At 37.7% G+C, this 21,963-nt stretch overlaps 1 long non-coding RNA gene across 2 annotated transcripts in view; it reads left to right on the top strand.

The window, feature by feature from the left end:
• The first annotated feature begins 6,663 nt into the window (after window positions 1–6,663).
• Window positions 6,664–21,963, top strand: part of LOC126604656 (uncharacterized) — a 74,203-nt gene continuing 58,903 nt past the window's right edge. Inside the window, exons 1-2 of one of the 2 annotated variants that reach the window (XR_007616707.1) lie at window positions 6,664–8,414; window positions 8,486–8,937. This is a non-coding gene — a long non-coding RNA (uncharacterized LOC126604656). Of the gene's footprint in view, window positions 8,415–8,485; window positions 9,342–21,963 lie in introns of those variants that run through there. The other variant, XR_007616706.1, reaches the window with a different exon arrangement.

Below are 21,963 nucleotides of genomic sequence, written 5' to 3' on the forward strand. Positions count from 1 at the left end.
TGTTTGAGTAGGAAACTTCAATCTTCTAGGAATCCAAATTCACTTAGGAATCATTCTTCCACTAGGAATCCTTCTTCAACTAGGAATCCATATTTGACTAGGATTTCATCTTCAATTAAGCACTTTCCCACTTCAATTAGGAAACTTTGCATCTTCAAGTCTTCAACTTTGAAACACATTCCTAGCTCTTCAATCCTTCAAATTCGTCCATTCTTTGTGCTCCACATGCATGAGCTCCATTCTAGCTCAATTTTGCTCCAAAATGCTCCAAATTGCATCTTTTTGCTTACTTTGTCTTTAAAACCTGAAAACACATGAAAATAGCTTAAAAGACTAACTTAACTACGAAAACACAACATAAATGCATAAAAACTAACTAACTAAGGTGCATAAATATGCTCCTATCAAGCTCCACCTTTCATAAGCATGTGAAGCTTCCCCCTTCAAGGGTGTGTGATGCTCAACCTTCATAAATATGTGAAGCTTCCCCCCTTCATGGGTGTGTGAAGCTTCACCCATTGTCAACATGTGAAGCTTCGCCCTTCATGGGACTCTGAAGCTTCACCCTTTCATATTTTGATTTTACACAATGGTAGTTGAAGCTAGTCATAGAACCCCATAAATCGATTTTGCTTCGCACAATATTGAAGGTTCGGAGAACCATATCATATGATTTTGATTTGCACAGTCTTGATCAAGAGTGTGCAAGGCTTTCTACATTTTGTAGTTGTATCTTACATAGCAAAGTTTTTGTTGGCCTTTTCCACATGCCAAAATTAATTAATAATTAATAATTAATAATTAATTAGTTATTAATTACTTTTTTTATGTTTTTTTTTCTTGTAGATTTTTTTTGGCATCTTTTTTTTTTAATTAAGAACGAAAAAAATATGGTTGAAGCTTTTGAGACCACAAAAAAGATTTTGCTCCACACACTCTTGAGCAAGAGTGTGCAAGGCAAACCACCTATTGTAGTAGTTGAAGGTTCGGAGGAACCAAATAATATGATTTTGCTTCGCACACTTTTGTTGTGCTCTTGAGCAAGAGTGCCCTAGGCAATTTTTGTTGGGTTATTCCCTGGTTGTTGAAGAGTTCTCCAACTCGGCACAATATAAATTTTCCTTGGACACTAGTGTGCATAACCCATCGAAACTTCCCATTTACCATGGTTGGTAAGTGAAGCTAAGATATAATAGTCGCATGTTGTCAAGTGTGGCTTTATAGGCTATCGAAGCTGGTGACTTCAAAGTCCATGTAGATGTTGGAGTAGAAAATGTTTGATGCTTTCATAGAGCCTATATATGACTTTTTTTTTCAAACCATATCCGTGGAAACCCAACTAGATCTCGATAGAAATACTTGAGGCTTTTGAATAACCCAATATTAGCTTCATTCGACCCATATGCTTGGGAGCCTAAATAATTTTTCGAAGCTATGATGTTTGACCTTCTGGTCTGGTTGAAGGATACATTAATAATGCTTCATATTGCATGTTGCAAATTAAGTCACTGAAGAGTTGAAGCTTATGTGTTGCTTGAGCTCTAGAAGCTAAATAAATTGATTGACCTTCCAACGGTGCCTTTGAGAACCCACACCGGGGTTGTAATGTTTGTGTTGTCAGAGAGGGAAATGTTTAAAGCAGATGTAAAAGGACTAAAAAGCTTTGGTAAGCAACCGCTACATATATTAATGGCAATAATCTTGTAATAGTTTGACCTTTGTATACTGCATGTAGTTTGCTGGGTTAATAAAGCTTCAAACTTGTGAGAGAGACCTGTAGAAAATTTGAGGTCGAAGCATTAGACATGCCCTAAGCTTTTGTTGGCTTGTTGAAGTGTCACGTAATGTTGGCACCCTTATTGACTTGTAATAAGACTTTGTTGTTGACTGTAACCTTTGTTGGTTTAAGTGCTACCTTAGTTGGGTTGAGTTAAGCTGGCTTATGCCCTTTTTGAGTTATAAAGCTTCATAGTTTTTTATTATTTGTGAATGCTACGAGTTCATAGGTGCGAGTTGTACAGTTTGTCACCTAGTTGGTGGAAAGAATAGTGTGTTGCCGAGACAAAAGTGTTTATTAAAGTACTAGATGTACCCTCTATCACCTGGTTGGTGATACGAATACGAGTTCCTTCATCACCTGGTTGGTGTAAAGAGTGGCAAGTTGCCAAAGGAAAAAATTGTTTATTAGAGTATGGGTTGTACTCTTCGTCACCTGGTTGGTGATACAAAAGTGAGTTCATTCATCACCTGATTGGTGGAAATAGTGGCAAGTTGTCAAATGACAAAATTGTTTCTTAGAATACGGGTTGTACCCTTCATTGCCCTGTTGGTGGTAAGAGTGGTGAATTGTCAAAGCTCATTGTAGCACATGTTTGTGTTAAAGTATGCATGTTGAAGCTCCGAGCTAGAGTATAGAGGTAGTTAGAGTTAGATTGTCATGCTTCAAACCTGGGGTCAACGAAAAAATATGACCCCGCACCCGGCTTAAGAGTAAAAATGAAAGTAAAAATGAAAAATCAAACTTCTCTTCTATAAATAACTCTAGAATCCTTACAGGGTGTACACAAATAAATAAAAACTCCTCAATCTCTAGTTTAACACAATCTCAGCTAGCCTACCTTTGTTTAAACTTGTATGAACCTGCAAGGTCTAAAATGTATTGGGTAAGCGAAACCAAATCTCAGTAGAGACATAAGTCTTATCAAGGATTATTGTCATGGCTAAACCAAGTGTCATGCTCACATAAATCAATTATAACATGTTATCAAACATAGATTATTCATCATGAATGTAGCTTAACTTCAACTACCCAGCCCGTTAACTTATATAATAAAACATGCGGACCTACATGTCCCATACCATGCATTTTACCACTGTAGAGGTGGTCCAAATGCTATATTATATAAACTAACCCCCATAACTCATTCAACCCAAATTTCCCATTTTGTTGGTCATCATGTTCTTCTCTCGATTGCCAGAATCCCCACTACTTCATACCATTTCTATAATTTCACTTTTGCCACCCTTGTTGGTCCCTACGAGAGTGATCGGATCATATTTATATATATTTTTACTTCGAATTCACTCGTCTTTTCTTAGTTAGTTCCTTATATTTTTGAGCTATTTACGTTATTTTTGTGTTTTTAGGATTTGTTATGCAAAGAAAATAAAAATAACACAAATGAGTTTTAAATAATAAAAGGAATAAAAAATTCAAGACAGCAGGGCAACAAAACAAGTGGTTGCACTTTTAAGTGCTCCGCTTGAGAAATATAATGATATTGTCACAGCCTTGAAGCTTACAAATTATCCTCGTGTCTTGGAATTTCTTGACACCCATCCATTATTAAATTATATTATTTAGTTAGTTTTCTTTATTGTTAGTCTTTTAATTTAATTTCCGTCCATTTCAGTTCCTAGTGTTTAATTTAATTGTTTTCATTATTTTGAGTCATTTTAAGTGTGTTTCGAGTTATTAGAGTTTTTAGCCTAGTTTTGTGTCCTTGAGTCTTGTTTAATATTGTTAACTTTGTTTTTTATGTTTTTAAGAGGTTTTAGCAAGCCCTCCTAATCCCCGGCCTAGAACGATACCCTACTTATACTTATACTACAATTGACAAAAAGAGGGTTTAATTTGTGTGTCAAGTAATTTTGCGCATCAAATTTTGGCGCCGTTGCCGGGGATTAGCAACTTTGCTAATCCTTTTATTTTTGTTTTTGTTTATGTTTATATTGGTGTTTGTGTATTTTACTTTTGATATTTGATTTATTTTTCTTTCTTTGATTTTAGGTTCAAATGGAGCCGAGGGAAATTTAAAGGAAAGATGCGTCCGGCTAAAGACGTTAAATCAAGCGCTTCTTGGGAGGCAACCCAAGCATTCAACGAAGGGAGACTTTGGAATTGCTAACCCAATCAGCTTTGCATTCTTCCACCATTATCTTTACTGCTTTCATTTTGTTTTGTTTAGTTAGTTGTGTTATTTGGTTGATTTCTGTGAGTTTGTGTTATTTAGTTTAAGTGTGGGGGAAGGTTAACCAAAGTCTCTTTACATTAATTTACATATAAAAAAAAAAAAAAAAAAGGATAAAATTTAAAATTAATGAAAAAAAAAAAAAATACATAAAAAAAAAAAAAATTACATAAAAAAAAAAAAAAAATGCAAATATTTTACAATAATGTAAACTAATAGTATTCATTGGTCGGGTGGTGCTTCAGTAGTAGGCGGGGCTTCAGCAGTCGGCGGGGCCACAGAAGGAGGAGGCGGCAGAGGTTGATCAGTTGGAGCTTCACTACGCGGTGCCGCTCCAGAAGACGAAGGCAGATGTTGTTGGAACAAACCCACAAACCTCCGATGATCAAGTAAAATTTGACCATCGGTGTCCTGCATCTGGTCAATCTTCCTCTTCATGGTTGTGGCATAGTTGTGTGCAAGCTTGTGCAATTGTTTATTTTCATGCTTGAGTCCTCTAATCTCCTCTTTGAGACTCTGTATTTCAGCCGCCAACGATTCAACGTGACGGGTTCGAGCAAATAGGCGTTGGGCCATGTTGGATACAGAACCCGAACACTGCACGCTAAGAGCCAGAGACTCCTTAACCGCCAATTCATCAGACCGCCTAGCGAGCAGTCTGTTATCTCTGGGGGTGACAAGGTTCCGGGCCACCACCGCAGCAGTCATGTCATTTTTCATCACCGAATCCCCCACGGTAGGAGGACCGGTAGGGGATATGAAGGATGGGCGCCATATATTGTCTGGTGAAGGCGGAGCTGCCTCTTCACCAATGTTCAAGTCAAAACGACGATCGGAAGGGCCAGACATTTTTCAGAGGTGGTGAAGAAAGAAGAGAGTCGGAATGATCAAGATTAAACAAGTGCAAGAAGGGAGTGTTTACAGGAGGGAGCTCAAGTGTGTTGTGGAACAAGCTTAACGTCTCTATAAAAAGGAAGAAATCAAATAGGCGCTCCTCAGAGAAGCGTCCTCTCGCAAATCGAAGAGTCGGGGCTCCTTTCTCAAAAGCCGGATTCTTTTCTCAAAATAGGCGTTTCATTTCTTAAAGGCTGGGCTTGCTCAGAAACAATAAGCCGAACCCCGGATTTCAAAAGATCAATTTGTCCAGACGTGTCGTCACTTGTCACACGCAAATTGCTTTGCGAAATTCTCGGGCAGTTTGTCGAAGCACCAATTCAGAAATCGAAGAGGGAAATTCAACAGTCAAAGACACGCTAGCTTTCTCAAAAGCTGGGCTTCAACCCACGGGCAAATCTTCTTTTCCAGATTTATCCGCACGTGTCACATGCTACCTCTACAATCGACGATGCTCAGAGCTCGAAGCGCCGATTCCAGATATCAATGAGCAATCTGCTTTGCGGAAATTACGGGCAGCTTTGTCAGAAAGCGCGTAATTTGTATTCTTCACCCATCCACCGGCTGCCGACACTAAGTGAGAGAACAGTTCCGGTTGTGAAGACAAGTCCTATAAGTTTCTACCTTCGCCTTCCACAGCAAAAGCACACTCTCTCAGCACACCCTCTCAACACTTCTTCATCTCCGAAAATGCATTCCCAAAGAACCCTCTCGAGTCACTCTGTATTCCTCATTCCTTGGGATACTCCTGCGAACAACCCATTCAAAGCAAAAGTATTTCATATCATGAAGGTTGAAAGCAAGAGTATCTCATATCATGCTTTCTCCCTGTCCTTTCTCCAGCCAGCACCTGCTCTCGAGTACTCATCATCTTGTGCTTTCGCTTTGTTTCTCACTTATAAGGGAAGTGAAGATGATACCTCGAAGCATGTGGAGACAACGTGCTGATTCATCCTCAACTAAGGACAAGGAGAAAGAGAGCAAGAGGTGGGCACTTGGAAAGATTGAAGAAAGAAACAGACCAACACCTCTACCTCGTGCCTGCCCGCCATGCAGAGGAAACAAGCAGAGAAGAATGCAGCTTGCGCAATCATCCCAGCGTAAGGAGTCTGAGATGAAGAACAAGAGAAGCTGCCTCTGAGATGAAGAACAAGAGAAGCTGCCACATCTGCTTGGAGAACAAATAAGGAACTGCAACATTCCCAAAGAGCAAAGCCTTGCAGTACAATAGCATAAAATCATCACTTGCAAGTGAAAAGCTAAGTGTCACCCTGTTCAAGAGGAAAGCTGTGGAAAGTCAACAAGCACGACCAATGATTACTTATTAGTTTTATTCATTATCTTTTATCGTAATTTTCAATTTTTCGTTTGCAATTTTTTTTTAATTAATTTTCTTGCGTTACTTAACTGAATTATTTCTTTTCTTTGCAGGAACTTTTGGTTATTTTCACCCTTGAAGTTGATTTGATTGCAGAATTTTAGCTTGGGGGGTCATCGCTTGATTTTACTGCAAATTAGGGAAGTTTTCAGTCTAATTGCTTTATTTTGTTTCTTATTATTTATTTATTTATTTTATTTTTATTTGCATTATAGTGTTTTCTGACATTGGGGACAATGTCAAGTTTAAGTGTGGGGGTAGAAATCTCCAGAATTTCATTTGTCTCTGTGTTGTTGTTTTTTGTGTTCTTAATTAGTTTTGTTTTCTTTTAAAAATAAAAAATAAAAAAACTGTGTTGTTGTTTTTTTGTGTTCTTAATTAGTTTTGTTTTCTTATAAAAAAAAATAAATAAATAAATCGGAAAATTTAAAAATCCAAAAATATTGTCTTGTTTTCCTTATTGTTTTGAATTAGATTTTTGTTAGTTTCCCGACCCAATGATATAATTGGATAAAATTTGAACCATGATCATCAAGAACTTAGTTAACATGTGTTTTGTGAAATTCCTAATTCTCGTATTAGTTTTGTACATGTTTGATCATCTTTGAAAAACCAAATGCACATAGCCTTGTTGATGTGAAACTAAAGCATGACTTAAAGCTTCATATGTGAATTTAGTGACCATATACATCCTATGTGAGTTTTTGAGCCTATTGAAAGTGTGTGCATTTTTCATACACTCCTATTCTTTCATGTGTGATGAACTTATGTGAGATACATCTCTAGAACTTGCGTAACGATCTTTCGAAATGTTTGTCATTGATTGCATGAACTTGGAAATGATAGAGGCATTAGGTTTACCACCATGGCCCAAATAACCATGTTTCCCAAAGAAAAAATGATATCATTAGATTGCCAATTTGAGCCGTATATGTTGAACCTTTTGTTTCTTATCACCAGATATGTCTACCCTTATACCTGAAACATTTTTCCTTACCCTTTTCCAAGCGAGCAATGCGAGATTGTCTTATGAGAAACGTTTGTGAAGTACTTTGAAGGTGTTTGGCAAAAGAATAAGTGTGGGGGTATTTCATGTTTGCAAAAAAAAATAAAAAAAAATAAATAAATAAAAAAAAAAAAAAAAAAAAAAAGAAAAAGAAAAAGAAAGATTGTATACAAAGAAAATAAAAGTTTTTAAAGTTTCAGTTTAAGGTTGTGGTTGGAGATGTCTAAAGAATCGTTGGAGAGCTTGAGTTCTTATAAATCTAAAGAAAAGAATTGCTTGCAATGTAGTTTGGAACTTGTGTTTTCCTATTCTTTCGTTTCAATAACCCTATCCCTAAACCTCATTACATCCAATAAAAGTCCTCTTGATTTAAGTTTTGCAATTATGACTGTGGAGAAGTGATCTTTATGCAAGCTTATGGTAGAAATTTCACATTTGATTCTTTGAGCGAAACACATTTAAACTAAACACATGTGTGATTGAGTGCATATCCCGTAAGAAGGTCGCTAGTTCGCATATGATGATTTTAAAAATAAAAACTTGAAATTGCATTAGCATGGCTATCTCACACACTACACCTCAAGGATGATTCAAAGATTACTGCTAATATTTGAATAAGGAAGATGAACTAAGATTAGTTTGCTTGATGCTAGCTATGGTTCTTGATGATTTGTTTTCTTGAATGAAATTCTATGAGGGTCACATAGAGGGAAGCTAATGTTTTTCTTGTTACTTCTTGTTCTTGTTTTCTTTGTTTTGCTCGAGGACTAGCAAAAGTTAAGTGTGGGGGTATTTGATCGGATCATATTTATATATATTTTTACTTCGAATTCACTCGTCTTTTCTTAGTTAGTTCCTTATATTTTTGAGCTATTTACGTTATTTTTGTGTTTTTAGGATTTGTTATGCAAAGAAAATAAAAATAACACAAATGAGTTTTAAATAATAAAAGGAATAAAAAATTCAAGACAGCAGGGCAACAAAACAAGTGGTTGCACTTTTAAGTGCTCCGCTTGAGAAATATAATGATATTGTCACAGCCTTGAAGCTTACAAATTATCCTCGTGTCTTGGAATTTCTTGATAGTGGAACAAATAAAGTCATGGCTAGTGTTATAATTCAAAGCATTATGAAAAATACAACTCATGTTTTAACTGCTGAGAAGGTATGGTTAAATCATTGAGAGTCCTTTTCTCCGAGTTTGCTTCTTAATGACATGGAATGCTATTTTTACAGGTTGAGGCATTATTTGAATTAATAAAAGGACTTATTGAGGATTTGGATGGGCCTCTTAATGATGAGGTTGATAAAGAGGATGGAACATGGAATGGCAAAAACAAAAGAAAAGAAAGAAGTTGATGGGAGACACGGACAGCACAAGCAGAGAAAGAAGAATAAGAAAATAAAGTTGATGGGAGACATGGAGTAGTGGGAAAGAATAAAGCTTTGAACAGCAATAAAAATAGAAGAGGGCAGCGTGAGGAAGGAATAAATAAAAAAAAGATGCTTTGGCAGCTGGAGGGCAGGTCAGGAGATAGAGGGAAGTTAGAGGGCGGAAAAGAATAAAAGAAGGAGAAGTAGATTGGTGTGAGGGGGTCTTGGAGCGGGAGAAAGGGGCTGCCCTTTGGGCAGCTCGCAGAGAAGAGGCGCTGCCTTTGGCAGCGAGAGAGGCCCAAGGCGGGGAATTGGTGGAAGGCAGAGGGCTGCCCTTTGGGCAGCGTGAAGCTGCGGAGAGGAAAGAGGAGCAGACAGCTGCCTTGCTGCAGCAGAAAACCTAGGAGGACTCGGACTGGGTGAGACGAGAGGAGAAGTCAGAGCAGCGTGGGAGCCAGGAGCTGACGTGGAGGTCAGGAAGAAGGCAGAACGAAGGAGGTCAGCGCACAGGAAGCAGAAACACTCTCGCTCTCGGTTAAATCTTTCCAAACTTCTATTTTATTTCTGTTTTAATAATGTGTAATTAAATTTTATTTTGGCTAGAGGTTAATTCGAAACCATGAATATATTTGTAATATGAATTGATTACCTTCGGTTGTGATTTCATAAGTTGTGATTTCAATTTACTTATCCGTTCGTATAAAAACTGATTTGTGTATGTTGGTTGAGAGTGCACGCTTAATTTACATGCATGAATTTGATGCTAGAATATAAGTGAATTTCACCTAATCGTTATGAACTTATTTTCACAAGTAGTAAAGGTTGCTAGTCACAATCACGTTAAGTAAATTCTTGGCAAGAGTATCATGCTTTTCATAGTTACGAATGCCTCGTCAATGCTTATAGTTTTCACAAAGTTTAATGATCTTTGATTGTATCGCTATTGTGCTTTTCACGTAGGGGACTTTTGAAGAATGTTTTGAATTGTTGTATGCGTTTTTCCGTCCAATTCAATAACTTAAGGAAAACTTGAAGATTAAAAAAGTGCTGTTCACGGTTAATCTGGAGTATTGAGATTCACAATTTATTAAATGAACAACTGGAAATCATTTTGTATGCAAGTATAACATGTGTGGAGAAGAACCCTCTAGCTAGTCCGTCATTTATCATTTTACCTTAATTTTATGTTTTTGTCAATTCTGTAATTTAATTAAGTTTAATTTACTTTTCATCAAAACCAAACACCCATCCATTATTAAATTATATTATTTAGTTAGTTTTCTTTATTGTTAGTCTTTTAATTTAATTTCCGTCCATTTCAGTTCCTAGTGTTTAATTTAATTGTTTTCATTATTTTGAGTCATTTTAAGTGTGTTTCGAGTTATTAGAGTTTTTAGCCTAGTTTTGTGTCCTTGAGTCTTGTTTAATATTGTTAACTTTGTTTTTTATGTTTTTAAGAGGTTTTAGCAAGCCCTCCTAATCCCCGGCCTAGAACGATACCCTACTTATACTTATACTACAATTGACAAAAAGAGGGTTTAATTTGTGTGTCAAGTAATTTTGCGCATCAGAGAGTCGAACTCAACCAAACAAAATATAGTTCCATTTCCATAACCCAATCTCGAATATTCCAATTAAATCCTTCCACTTCAATATAATCATCATCATAATATCCACATTATCAACAATAATAAAAATCATATTCCAATATACAAAATTATATCAATTACAGAGATATATCAAATATAACACATATTTCACAAAGTTTAAACAAGACAAATACCCCAATGGTGATAAGTTCCCAAAGAAACCCTTACCTCAAATACGAAGCTAGAACCTAACTTTATGTTCCAACCCAAGTGCCAAGCTCCACGAACAATTCCAAATAATCCACATATCCCTCAATAGATAGCTAGAACCTCAGCAAGACAAGCCATCCTACTGATCACCACACACCTTAAGCTTTCTAACCCTAAACACACACACTCACTCTCTATGTGACAATTCCATGCATTGTATGCCATTATCATACATTGAGCTCACCTAATTCTCGACTATATAATTGCTGCACTTGAAACTAAGGAGGTGTTACTTTTATTTATAGGTGAAATAATCCAAAATCTCTTCTTCCTCATTGGATGAAATGGGCGGCATAAACTCCACATTGGATAACCTTTCCCATTACTTTGACAGCTCCTACTTGTAAAAGTATGAGTCACAAACACACTTATCTATTGTATGAAACCTTAATGACACCTCCACCTTAATCCTTCCAACTTAAAAGCTTAGTCATCATACCATCTCCTAATATAATGGTAGCAATGGATAGGTTTATAATTAAGAAGGTTCTACTTTGCCGTGGAAACGTGTATAGTATTAGCTCCACCTTAAACAATTAAAATCCTCTCATGCTAATATCAACACTTGCTTAATCGTAAAATTGCCAACACCAAATTCAACTAACCAATTCATCTAATCAATATATACTCATTTGAAAAATACGGTTTCTCATAATCTACCCTCCTTCAAAAAATTTCATCCTCGAATTTTACTAAACCGTACTCCGAAAGTCTATGTCACTAGTTCATTTCAATTCAACATATTTAACTGGCTCCACAGCATCTCCCAAGGATGGCCTACGATGCATATTATCTGAGGGGAACACGCTTTTTCAACCGCGGTAGTATGATTGACGGGCCCAAATCAAACTTATCTTCTATAAATAACTCCAGAATCTTTATAGTGTGTATAAAAATAAATAAAAACTCTTAAATCTCTTGTCTAACACAATCTCTGCTCGCCTACCCTTCTTTAAACTTGTAGGAACCTATAAGGTCTAAAATGTATAGGGTGAGCGAAACCACAGCTCAATAGGGACATAAGTCTTATCAAAGATTATTGTCATGGCTAAACCAAGTGTCATGCTCACATAAATCAATTATAACATGTTATCAAACATAGATTATTTATCATGAATGCAGCTTAACTTCAACTACCCAGCCTGTTAATTTATATAATAAAACATGTGGACTTACATGTTTCATACCATGCATTTTACCACTGCAGCGGTGGTCCGAATGCTCTATTATATAAACTAACCCCCGTAACTCAATCAACCCAAATTTCCCATTTTGTTGGTCATCTTGTTCTTCTCTTGGTCACCAGAGTCCCCACTACTTCATACCATTCCTATAATTTCACTTTTGCTACCCTTGTTGGTCCCTGCGAGAGTCGAACTCAACCACACAAGATATAGTTCCATTTCCATAACCCAATCTCGAATATTCCAATAAAATCCTTCCACTCCAATATGAAATGACATATGCATATAATCATCATCACAATATCCACATTATCAACAATAATATAAATCATATTCCAATATACAATATTATATCAATTACAAAGATATATCAAATATAACACATATTTCACAAAGCTTAAATAGACAAATACCCCAATGGTGATAAGTTCCCAAAGAAACGCCCACCTCAAATCCGAAGCTAGAACCTAACTTTATTTTCCAACCCAAGTGCCAAGCTCCATGAACAATTCCAAATAATCCACATATCCCTGGATAGATAGCTAGAACCTCGGCAAGACATGCCCATCTACCGATCATCACGCTCCTCGAGCTCTCTAACCCTAAACACACACACTCTTTCTGTCTACGTGAACAATTCCATTCATTGTATGCCACTATCATACATTGATCTCACATATTTCTCGGCTATATAATTGCTGCACTTGAAACTAAGGAGGTGCTGCTCCTATTTATAGGTGAAATAATCTAAAATCTCTCCTTCCTCATTGGATGAAATGGGTGGCATAAACTCCACCTTGGATAACCTTTCCCGTTACTTTAACAGCTCCTACTTGTAAAAGTATGAGTCACAAACACACTTGTCTATTGTGTGAAACCTTAATGATACCTTGACCTTAATCCTTCCAACTTAAAAGCTTAGTCATCATGCCACCTCCTAATATAATGATAGCAATGGATAGGTTTATAATTAAGAAGGTTCTACTCTGCCATGGAAATGTGTATAGTATTAGCTCCACCTAAAACAACTAAAATCCTCTCATGCTAATATAAACACTTGCTTAATCGTAAAATTGCCAACACTAAATTCAAGTAACTAATTCATCTAATCAGTATATATATATATACACAATCATTTGAAAAATATGGGTTCTCACATAGACCAAGTGTTTTAGTGTTAGGAATGTAAAAGATTTAGACGAAATTTTCTGAATTGCCTCTTGATTAATATTTGCTGAATGACTTATGTTTCAAAGGATCTCAAACGGCTAAAGTTCATAACATTTGTAATGCGTTTGCTTTCTTATAATAGTCTTTTCTTTAGTACCCAATCCCCCATTTCGAAAGAGCGAGGCTTGAACCTAGAGTCATAGTAGTCGAAGGTATGTTCACTGCTGGTTTTCTTATTACGAACCCTTATCCCTTTTTTTGTAATGAGCTTGCTGAGAGTAAAAATGTTATTAGAAACAATCAAAGTTTTTAAGTAAAATTGCATTGTTTATGGACTTTAAGAGAAGAAAAAGGGATAAGGATCCTCTCCTCTCCGGAGCAACTCACTCCAGATTTAAGGGATCAACTAATCTTGGCCCTTTGGGATATGATCTTGCGGTCAAGAATCAACTTCCAATTTTTTTACTTTTTTTCCGTGCATTGCCTCTCGTCAGAATTACAGCCCCTTCCTACCAACCGCAGCCTCTTCCCTACTCTCACATGCTGCCAACAAGGATACCGTCCCAAATATTCCACAACAAAACCGATTTCATCCTCCATTTTTATCAAGACACCCACCACCCATCCCAATTTTCAACCCCCAATTTCAACCTCAAGCACAATGATCTGTCGACCCTAATGAATTAGACCACCATCCAGCAAACCAACTGCAATCTTGGCCGCCGCATCACCGCCTCGACTCCGACGGATTTAGAAGTAGCACACTGAGAAGTAATGGAAGATGATAAAAGCACCTTGGTATGAAAGACTTAGAAATAAGAATACAAAAGTAAAAAAGGAATTTAATTGGGGTAGGCTGGGGTTGAAGAAGATTGAGAAGATGCAGGCAGGGGTGGTGGGTGATCGGAGTGAGTAAGAAAGAGAAGGGTTGAGGGGGAAGAGAGAAAAGGCAAGAGATGGCAGCGGAAAGAAAGCCTCGTTTGACATGAAACTAATTTAGCCGTTGGATTTGTAGAAACAAATGGGATCATTCCGTTTGGATGATCATAATGAAACTGATCTAAAGAGGATCTGCATCCAAGAAAATGGTCTTGGATTGCTAAGTTCAAGAAGAAATAATATTAAAATATTTTAACTTAACTTAAAATAGTTAATATTTTTTGTACCATATTTAGGGCCTCTGTATTTAGACCTCGTATAAATACTTAGGAGACTCAAATGTAATTATGTAATAAATGAAGGGGCAATATGTAATAAGTGAGGATCCCTTATTCTATAAAAGGACTTCTCACTCTCCTCATTGGGGGAGGTCAAGGTTTAGACTATGGGAAGAGAGAAAACATCTCAGAAAGGGCAAACACAGAAAATAGGCTAGAGAGCACACTGCCTCTAGCCTTCTTGTATATTCACCATTCAGAGTGAAACAATATCAACATCAGTGTGGACATAGCCCAAACATTGGGGTGAACCACGATACATCTTGTGTTCTTTACTTTCTTGCAGATTCACAGTCGGATTTATGTTGTTCCAAGACCCCTTCGGTTTTGTGTATCAACATTTGGCACCATCTGTGGCAAACGACACAAAAAGCTATGTCGGTTTGTCTTTCATTTTTCCATCTCACCACCGTGAAACCTCACCACAACATTCATTGTGAATCTGTAAAAACCCAAGAACCAAACACCCGCAGAGTCACTGCAAAACCCATATCTCAAAAATGCAGAAATGAAAACTCCTAAACTCAACCACAGTTTCTTTTCTCTCTCTCTTTCTCCCCCCCTAATCCTTGCAAGTCTGCATCTTTTTCTCTTTAGTTCCATTGCAATACAGACCTCAAGGTTCCTTTAATTAGCGGGTCCCTGTTTATCTTCTACTTCTAGCTACTCTCTCTCTCTCTTAGTGGCTTACGGTTTGGTCAAGCTTAGTTTTTTTTTCCCTCCGGCTGCTTCTTCCACAAGATCTTATCCCACTCTACTTAAAAACAAAGCTTAAAATTTTTCTTTGAGAAAGTGAAAGAAAAAAAGAAAGAAAAATTCTCAGAATTTTCCCAGAAAAGTTACGTGAGCACTGAGAGCAGCAGTGTATGTATAATTGTCCTCCAACATCCAATTCTACCTTAACCCCATTAATTCAAATTTCCATTGTAGCAAGTAGTGCACCGCCAATCATGGATTCAAATACCCACCAACATAATTCTAGGTTGCTACAACAGAAGGTTTCCACTGTAGCAAGCAGTGCACCGCATATCCACAGCCGCAGCCACAACAGCAGCAGCTACAACAGAAATCCGTCAACTTGAATATTTCTCTCCTCAACCAATCCAAGAAGCCTAACGTCACCGACTCCAATATTGGAGGATGTGACATTCAAAAGTAAGAAATTCGAGAAGCAATAGAACTGCCGCTTACTCACCACAAGTTATACAAACAGACTGGAACTGCCTTCGAATTTGTACAAGATCGATTCGATTGGGGCTGAGATGAAGAATGGAGTTCTGAAGCTGGTGATTCCGAAGGTGAAGGAGGAAGAGAGAAATGATGTATTTGAGGATTCCCAGGTTCGAGAGCCATGTAATGGGCATCCAGCTCGAAGCCACCTTTCTCCCGCACACCAGGACCATCGCCGACGTCGACTATATCCGACCTCTACATCGTCATCGCCAGCACCCGACAGATCATTGGCAAGTCCAGGCTCGATCTCCTACACCACAAGCTTTCCTCTGCAAAAGTACATGGGTGACACTGTAAAAGCAAGGAATAAAGAGAGCAGACCATAATTTCGTCAAAAAGAGAAAAAGAGAGAAGGTTTTTTGAAAAAGAAAATCTGACTCTTATTAGTTAAAGTGACGGTGAGTCCTTCATAGTAACGTGGGCTGGGTCATTGGCACGAGTTTTGTTTCTTTTAATGCATTAGTGCAAAAGATCAACACAGAAGGCGCTGCTTTACAGGGTTCTGGATAGGTGAGGCTTGCTTTAGACAAAAAATTGAAGGAACTCGTGGTTGAAACCACTGTAAATCAGATGAGGGGAAGCGCATGTTCCCACGATGCCCATTTTCTGAAAAAGCCAGGGGAAAAACGGAGATAAGATTCTTTCCTTATAATAATTCTATTATTATCTCTAGTATTGTCAACCGCTATCAGAAAGGAAAAAGAAAAAAAAACTCACAGGTACATGCAGAGAGTAACTTGTGTAAAATGGGGTGGAAACGGTGTCATATATATAGCCTTCTAGGATTGTACTATCAAAGTATGAGAGACCATGCTTGCTGACCAAACCTGCCTCTACGTGAAGGTTTCCTCCAACAGCTGGACCGCTGAGGTTGATGTGAAGGGAGAAATCTCGCTGTTGCCAAGTCCCAGCAGTTTTTTTTTTTTTTTGAATGATGTGATTTACTTTTCTTATCTTTTGGAGACATCTGTATAACCCCACTAGAGGGTAATCATAAATAAAGAAAGAAGGCAGCATGCCAAAAAAAAAAGGCAAAATGTCGGCAAGTCCAAAATAATAGGCTGGATATTATGTGGAGGGCAAAGGTCCATATGCCCAAAAGAGCCAGACCCTATGGCTTCAAACTCCAACCTTCATCCCTCCACTTAAGGTTCACCCTTTATTATCACCAACCAGGTGATCAAAAGTACGTCTAATACTCCAAAATTATTCAGTAGCCTGCTACTATTATCATTAACTAGGTGATCAAAAGTACGTCCAATACTCTAAAATTATTCAGTAGCCTGCCGTTATTATCACCAACCAGGTGATCAAAAGTACAACCCGTCCTCCAAAAAATCATACATGAGCATCACTCACGACAATCACCATCATACATGAGCATCACTCATGTCAATCATACATAAACATTCATAAGTATCACTCATGTCAACATCCATGAGTATCACTCATGTCAATCAACAAAAACATTCATGAGCATCACTCATGTCAATCAGCTTCGAAAGCTTCATTTACAGAGCTCTAGCTTCAAAAGCTTCATTTATAAAAATCCAGCTTCGAAAGCTTCATTTACAGAGCTCCAGCTTCGAAAGCTTCATTTACATAGCTTTACCTTCAAAGCTTCATTTACAGAGCTCCAACTTCGAAAGCTTCATTTACAGAGCTCCAGCTTCGAAAGCTTCATTTACAAGAGCTCCAGCTTCGAAAACTTCATTTACAAAGCTCCGTCTTCAAAGCTTCATTTACAAAAGCTCCAGCTTCAAAGCTTCACTTTCAAAGCCTCACCTATAAAACTTCATTTTCAAAGCTTCACCTACAAAGCTTTAGTGCATGGTATACAAAGACTGCCTCCGAACAACCGCCATTTCGGCCCATACATGGATTGAATTTGAAGTCTCCAGCCAACAAACTCTATTGACTGAAAACTTGGGGGACTATACTATGTACCATATATTGGGCTTCCGCAACTAGGCCTCATGAAAAATATTTGGGGGACTTAGCCCATTATTATGTACTGAGGAGCGAACCCTTATTCTATAAAAGCGACACCCTCACTTTCATTAAAGAGCACCCATTATTCATGTATTAAGGAGCGAACCCTTATTCTATAAAAGGGACTCCCTCACTTTTATTAGAGAGCACCCATTATTCATGTATTGAGGAGTGAACCCTTATTCTATAAAAGGGACTCCCTCACCTTTATTAGATAACATCGCCGCCAGCTGAGCAACCGCCTCGCCGCGAGCATCACTCCTAACCCATCACTTATTTAATGAGGAGCGAGCCCTTATTGTATAAAAGGGACTCCCTCACCATCATTAGAGAGCATCGCCGCCTGCTGAGCAGCCGCCTCGCCATGAGCATCAACTCTAGCCCATTATTTATGTATTGAGGAGTGAGCCTTTATTCTATAAAAGGGACTCCCTCACCTTAAACGCCACAAGTTTAGCCAACCAAGGCAACATAAGCCACAAGCCGAGCATCCTCGCAACATGTGCTACTTCTAGTTGAGCATCATTTCACATTGAGCACCGCCTCATATCGAGTATCAATTCTAAACGACATCTAGTTACTTCGGCCCACACATTGACTGAATTTCAAGTCTCCAGCCAAAAGACTTTCTTGGCTGAAGACTTGGGGGACTACTGTTTGTACCATATTTAGGGCCTCCGTATTTAGACCTCGTATAAATACTCGGGGACTCAAATGTAATTATGTAATAAATGAAGTGGCAATTATTTAATAAGTGAGGAGCCTTTATTCTATAAAAGGACTCCTCACTCTCCTCATTGGGGGAGGTCAAGGTTTAGGCCATGGGAAGAGAGAAAACATCTCAGAGAGGGCAAACACAGAAAATAGGCTAGAGAGCACACTGCCTCTAGCCTTCTTGTATATTCACCATTTAGAGTGAAACATTATCAACATTAGTGTGGACGTAGCCCAAACATTGGGGTGAACCACGATACATCTTGTGTTCTTTACTTTCTTGCATATTCAAGGTCAGATTTACGTTGTTCCAAGACCCCTCCGGTTTTGTGCATCAACAAATATTGTTGGAAGTAATGGCTAGCCAAATTAACATTTAGGTCATTTGGCTTGTTACAATAACAAATTTTTAAGTAGTATCGTTGGAGATGCTCTAACAACGAATGTAATACAAGTATAACATTCCTTGCCTACATGAGATTTAAAAGTGCATTTCAGTTGTTAATGGCATCCCCGGTATAAGAAGAAAAATTATGAATATTGTATAGCATTATTCTTAGTTAAACCTTTAATTTACTTTTCAAAGTTGCCCCCACTACGAAGCAGTTTTTTTTGCCCACCTTTATAATCACTTAAGCAACAAATCATTTATTTTCATAACTTAAATGAACACTATAATCTTTTGGGTTATTGACTTAAACCAAATTTTCTAAACAAAAAAAAAAAAAAAAAAAAATATTAAAGACAATACATAGTGTTAATTATGTGATGAACTAACTACAATTCCGAAGTTTTGGTTTGCAATGTTCTAGCCGATGGCGTAATATTTAGATTAATAAATGACCTTTGGCTTCACACTGAATAATTGTTAAGCACTCTAGAAGATAGACTTTGTCAACTCCATATACGCTTAATTATATTGTTAGGATATTGATTAGTTGATGTAATAGGTCATGATATTTCTTAATCAAAGAAACAAACACGTTCCATGGTTGCTCTTTGTTTATGTGAAAACAAGTTTTCCTATGCGATTTAATTTTTCTACGTCCAGAACATACACAATATTTTGACCTTCAGCCGTTGGGATCCTTTGTAACATGATATTTCTTAGTAAAAAAAAAAAACAATCTTATGAAATTGTTTAGGTTGGGTAAGTTTTGTCTTTAATTTACCGGGCAATTTTGCATGTGTCCCTCGCGCATAATTTTCTACTAGAAACATAAGTCGGGCCCACCAACTAGTGCAAGAATAGCTACAAGCCCAAATCTAAAAGAAACTTCAAAACATGAGACATTACAATGTAAGTGGCTAAGGGCTGATTTGGTATTGCTGTGCTTTGAAAAAAACTGCTGTGAGAATAAGCGGTTGTGCTGTGAGAATAAGCGACTGTGAAATAAATCAGCAGAGTGTTTGGTAAATTTTTTTGTAAAAGTGCTTTTGGAAAAAAAAAACAGTCTGATAGTGAGTCTTTTCATTAAAGGAGCACTGTAGCTCTGTGTGCTTTGAAAAAAAGCCAGTTTTCCAAAGCTGCAAATAGCAGCTTCAGCTTTTTCTTTTGGTTTCAGCTTATTCTCACACCAGCTTCCAAAATAAGCCCTTTTTTTTTCAGTTTACCAAACACCTAAAACCTTCACAGCTTTTTTTCATGGGTACTTTTTTTTTTTAAGCACCTCACTCCCAAACCACCCCTAAGTGAGTAAGAAAAAGGGGAAATTTAGTTAAATATTTCAACCAAAACAAAAAGTGAAATTTGTTGTAAACTTTCCTAGTTTAAGTGTGATTGTGTAAATCCTATATTCGATTTGATTTTAGTTAATCTTTCCTATATGGACTTGTATTCCTTGGGGATGAAGGATTTTCTCCCTCTTATTACTATAAATAAATGCACTATGTAGGGGAAATAACACACACATTCCTCTACACAATTCTACAAACACATCTCTCTCTCTTCTCTCTTTGTTTCCGGCCCTCTTCCCTTTGTTAGATAAGATAGGCCACAACACGTTATCAGCATGCTTCTACCACTGTGCTTAGGAATCTGATGTGGGCATCAAACCAATTCATCTGTATCATCATGCAATCAGGTTCTTCCAAAACAACGGTTTTTATTTCGATCTTTTTACAGCCCAGATAGCATGACCATTTACCATAATGCATGATCCAACTTTACGTTTTTCGAATTTTAGATTCTACATAAATTGTGTATGCATTATATTCATACTTGTTGAATTATGTGAATTTGATATTGCCATGAATTGCATCAAATATATGTCCATGCATTGAATTATATATTAATATACATGCAATTGAATTGAATAAAAATAATAATTTGGATTCGTTTGAACCCAAACCCTTAAAGCCGAGACCATGGAGCCCACAAGTCTCCAAACCCAGAACCCGATGCCATCACCAACGTCACCACTGATTTCTGACATAAGCATGGATTACAGCCATGCCTAGCCACCACGGCTGCTTTCTTGACGACCTGAAGTCGTCCCTATCGAAATAATGGCTGAGATTTTTTTTGTTTTTTTGAAATCTCGTCGGAGTTCAAAACCCTTACTTGAACCTGAGGGTTTCTTGGTTCGTTGACATTGAGTTTTGACTCCCCATTACCTAGGAAGAGGTTCTACGGTGAACCATAGCCCCAGACCGCTGCTAAAAATGACGAGTCTGGCGTACTTCCCAGCACACGGTTGGGTTGTTCTTCTGATCCAAAAACCAAGCCATTTGGGCTTTGGTTTTTATCGGCCCAAATCAAAACCCAGATTTGGCTTTTGGGTTTATTGTCGCAAGCCTTATCTCTTGGCCCACTTACGATGCTAACCCAATTGGGCTTTGGTGTCCCCGTGTCTTGCGACGCACTGGATTGCATCCTCCCTTGGGTTCACCTGTCCGCACTGCACACGATCCCAGCTCGCTGCTGGAGGATCGGTGCATTGCTCCACGCTGCACCGGATCTGTACCCTTTCATGGGCTCTCATTTGGATCCGGCCTGCTTTTTACTCTTTCACCTTGGGCCTGCAGCCCACCTGAGACAATTCTAGCCCAATATGGGTCTGGACATCACAGCAGAGATTTGTTCAGCCTACACGTGGGCTTTGGCCTATGTTTTTAGGCCTCGAGCTTAAATTGTTTATTATTTTTAGACAATTTGGGTTTTATATTTTTTCACCCACACTTTAAATTTGGCCCAAAGTCCAAATAATTAATTCAATTATAATTATAGACCTGAAGTTCTATTTGAATATTCTCTTGTTGCATATTTTTGTGTTTATATTTGTGTTTGTCTATAGGAACATATGAACCTGAAGTTCATAATTATTTCGAAACTTGAAGTTTTTACAAACATGCGTTGTTTGAAAACCTGAAGTTTTCCTTAAAAAAATCACCCATGAAAACCCGAAACTTTTTCATGCGAATTTTAACCAATACATGTCTATTAGAACTTAAATGTTCTACTCCTATGTCAATGGATTGATATTTTTCATGTCGAATTTGAACAAACCCGACTTCAACGCTTTAAAGGTCTCTGGAAGGAACTACCTCAAGTGGGTCCAAGATGTGAAGCTCCACCTCACTGCAAGGAATTTGCGTCCCGCCATTGAAGATGAGATGGACAACCTAGTTGGCAAAGCTGAGAAAGCCACTGCCATGATCTTCATTAGAAGACATATTTATGATGCCCTGCAAATTGAGTACCTTGCTGAAGAGGATCTACAAGCACTATGCGTTGCTTTGACTGATCATTTTGATCACCAAAAGGACATCTTCTTGCCTGAAGCAAGACATGACTGGTAGCATTTGCGCTCCTCAGACTTTAAGTATGTGAATGAATATAATTATGAAGTTTGTCGAATCTAATCACTTCTCAAGTTTTGTAACGAAACTTTGACTAAAGATGATATCCTCGAAAAGACCTATTTGACATTCCCTGCTACTAATATTGTCCTGCAATAACAATATAGAGC

Source organism: Malus sylvestris, chromosome 2 (genome assembly GCF_916048215.2).
Source record: "Malus sylvestris chromosome 2, drMalSylv7.2, whole genome shotgun sequence".
Classification (NCBI taxonomy): Eukaryota; Viridiplantae; Streptophyta; class Magnoliopsida; order Rosales; family Rosaceae; genus Malus; species Malus sylvestris.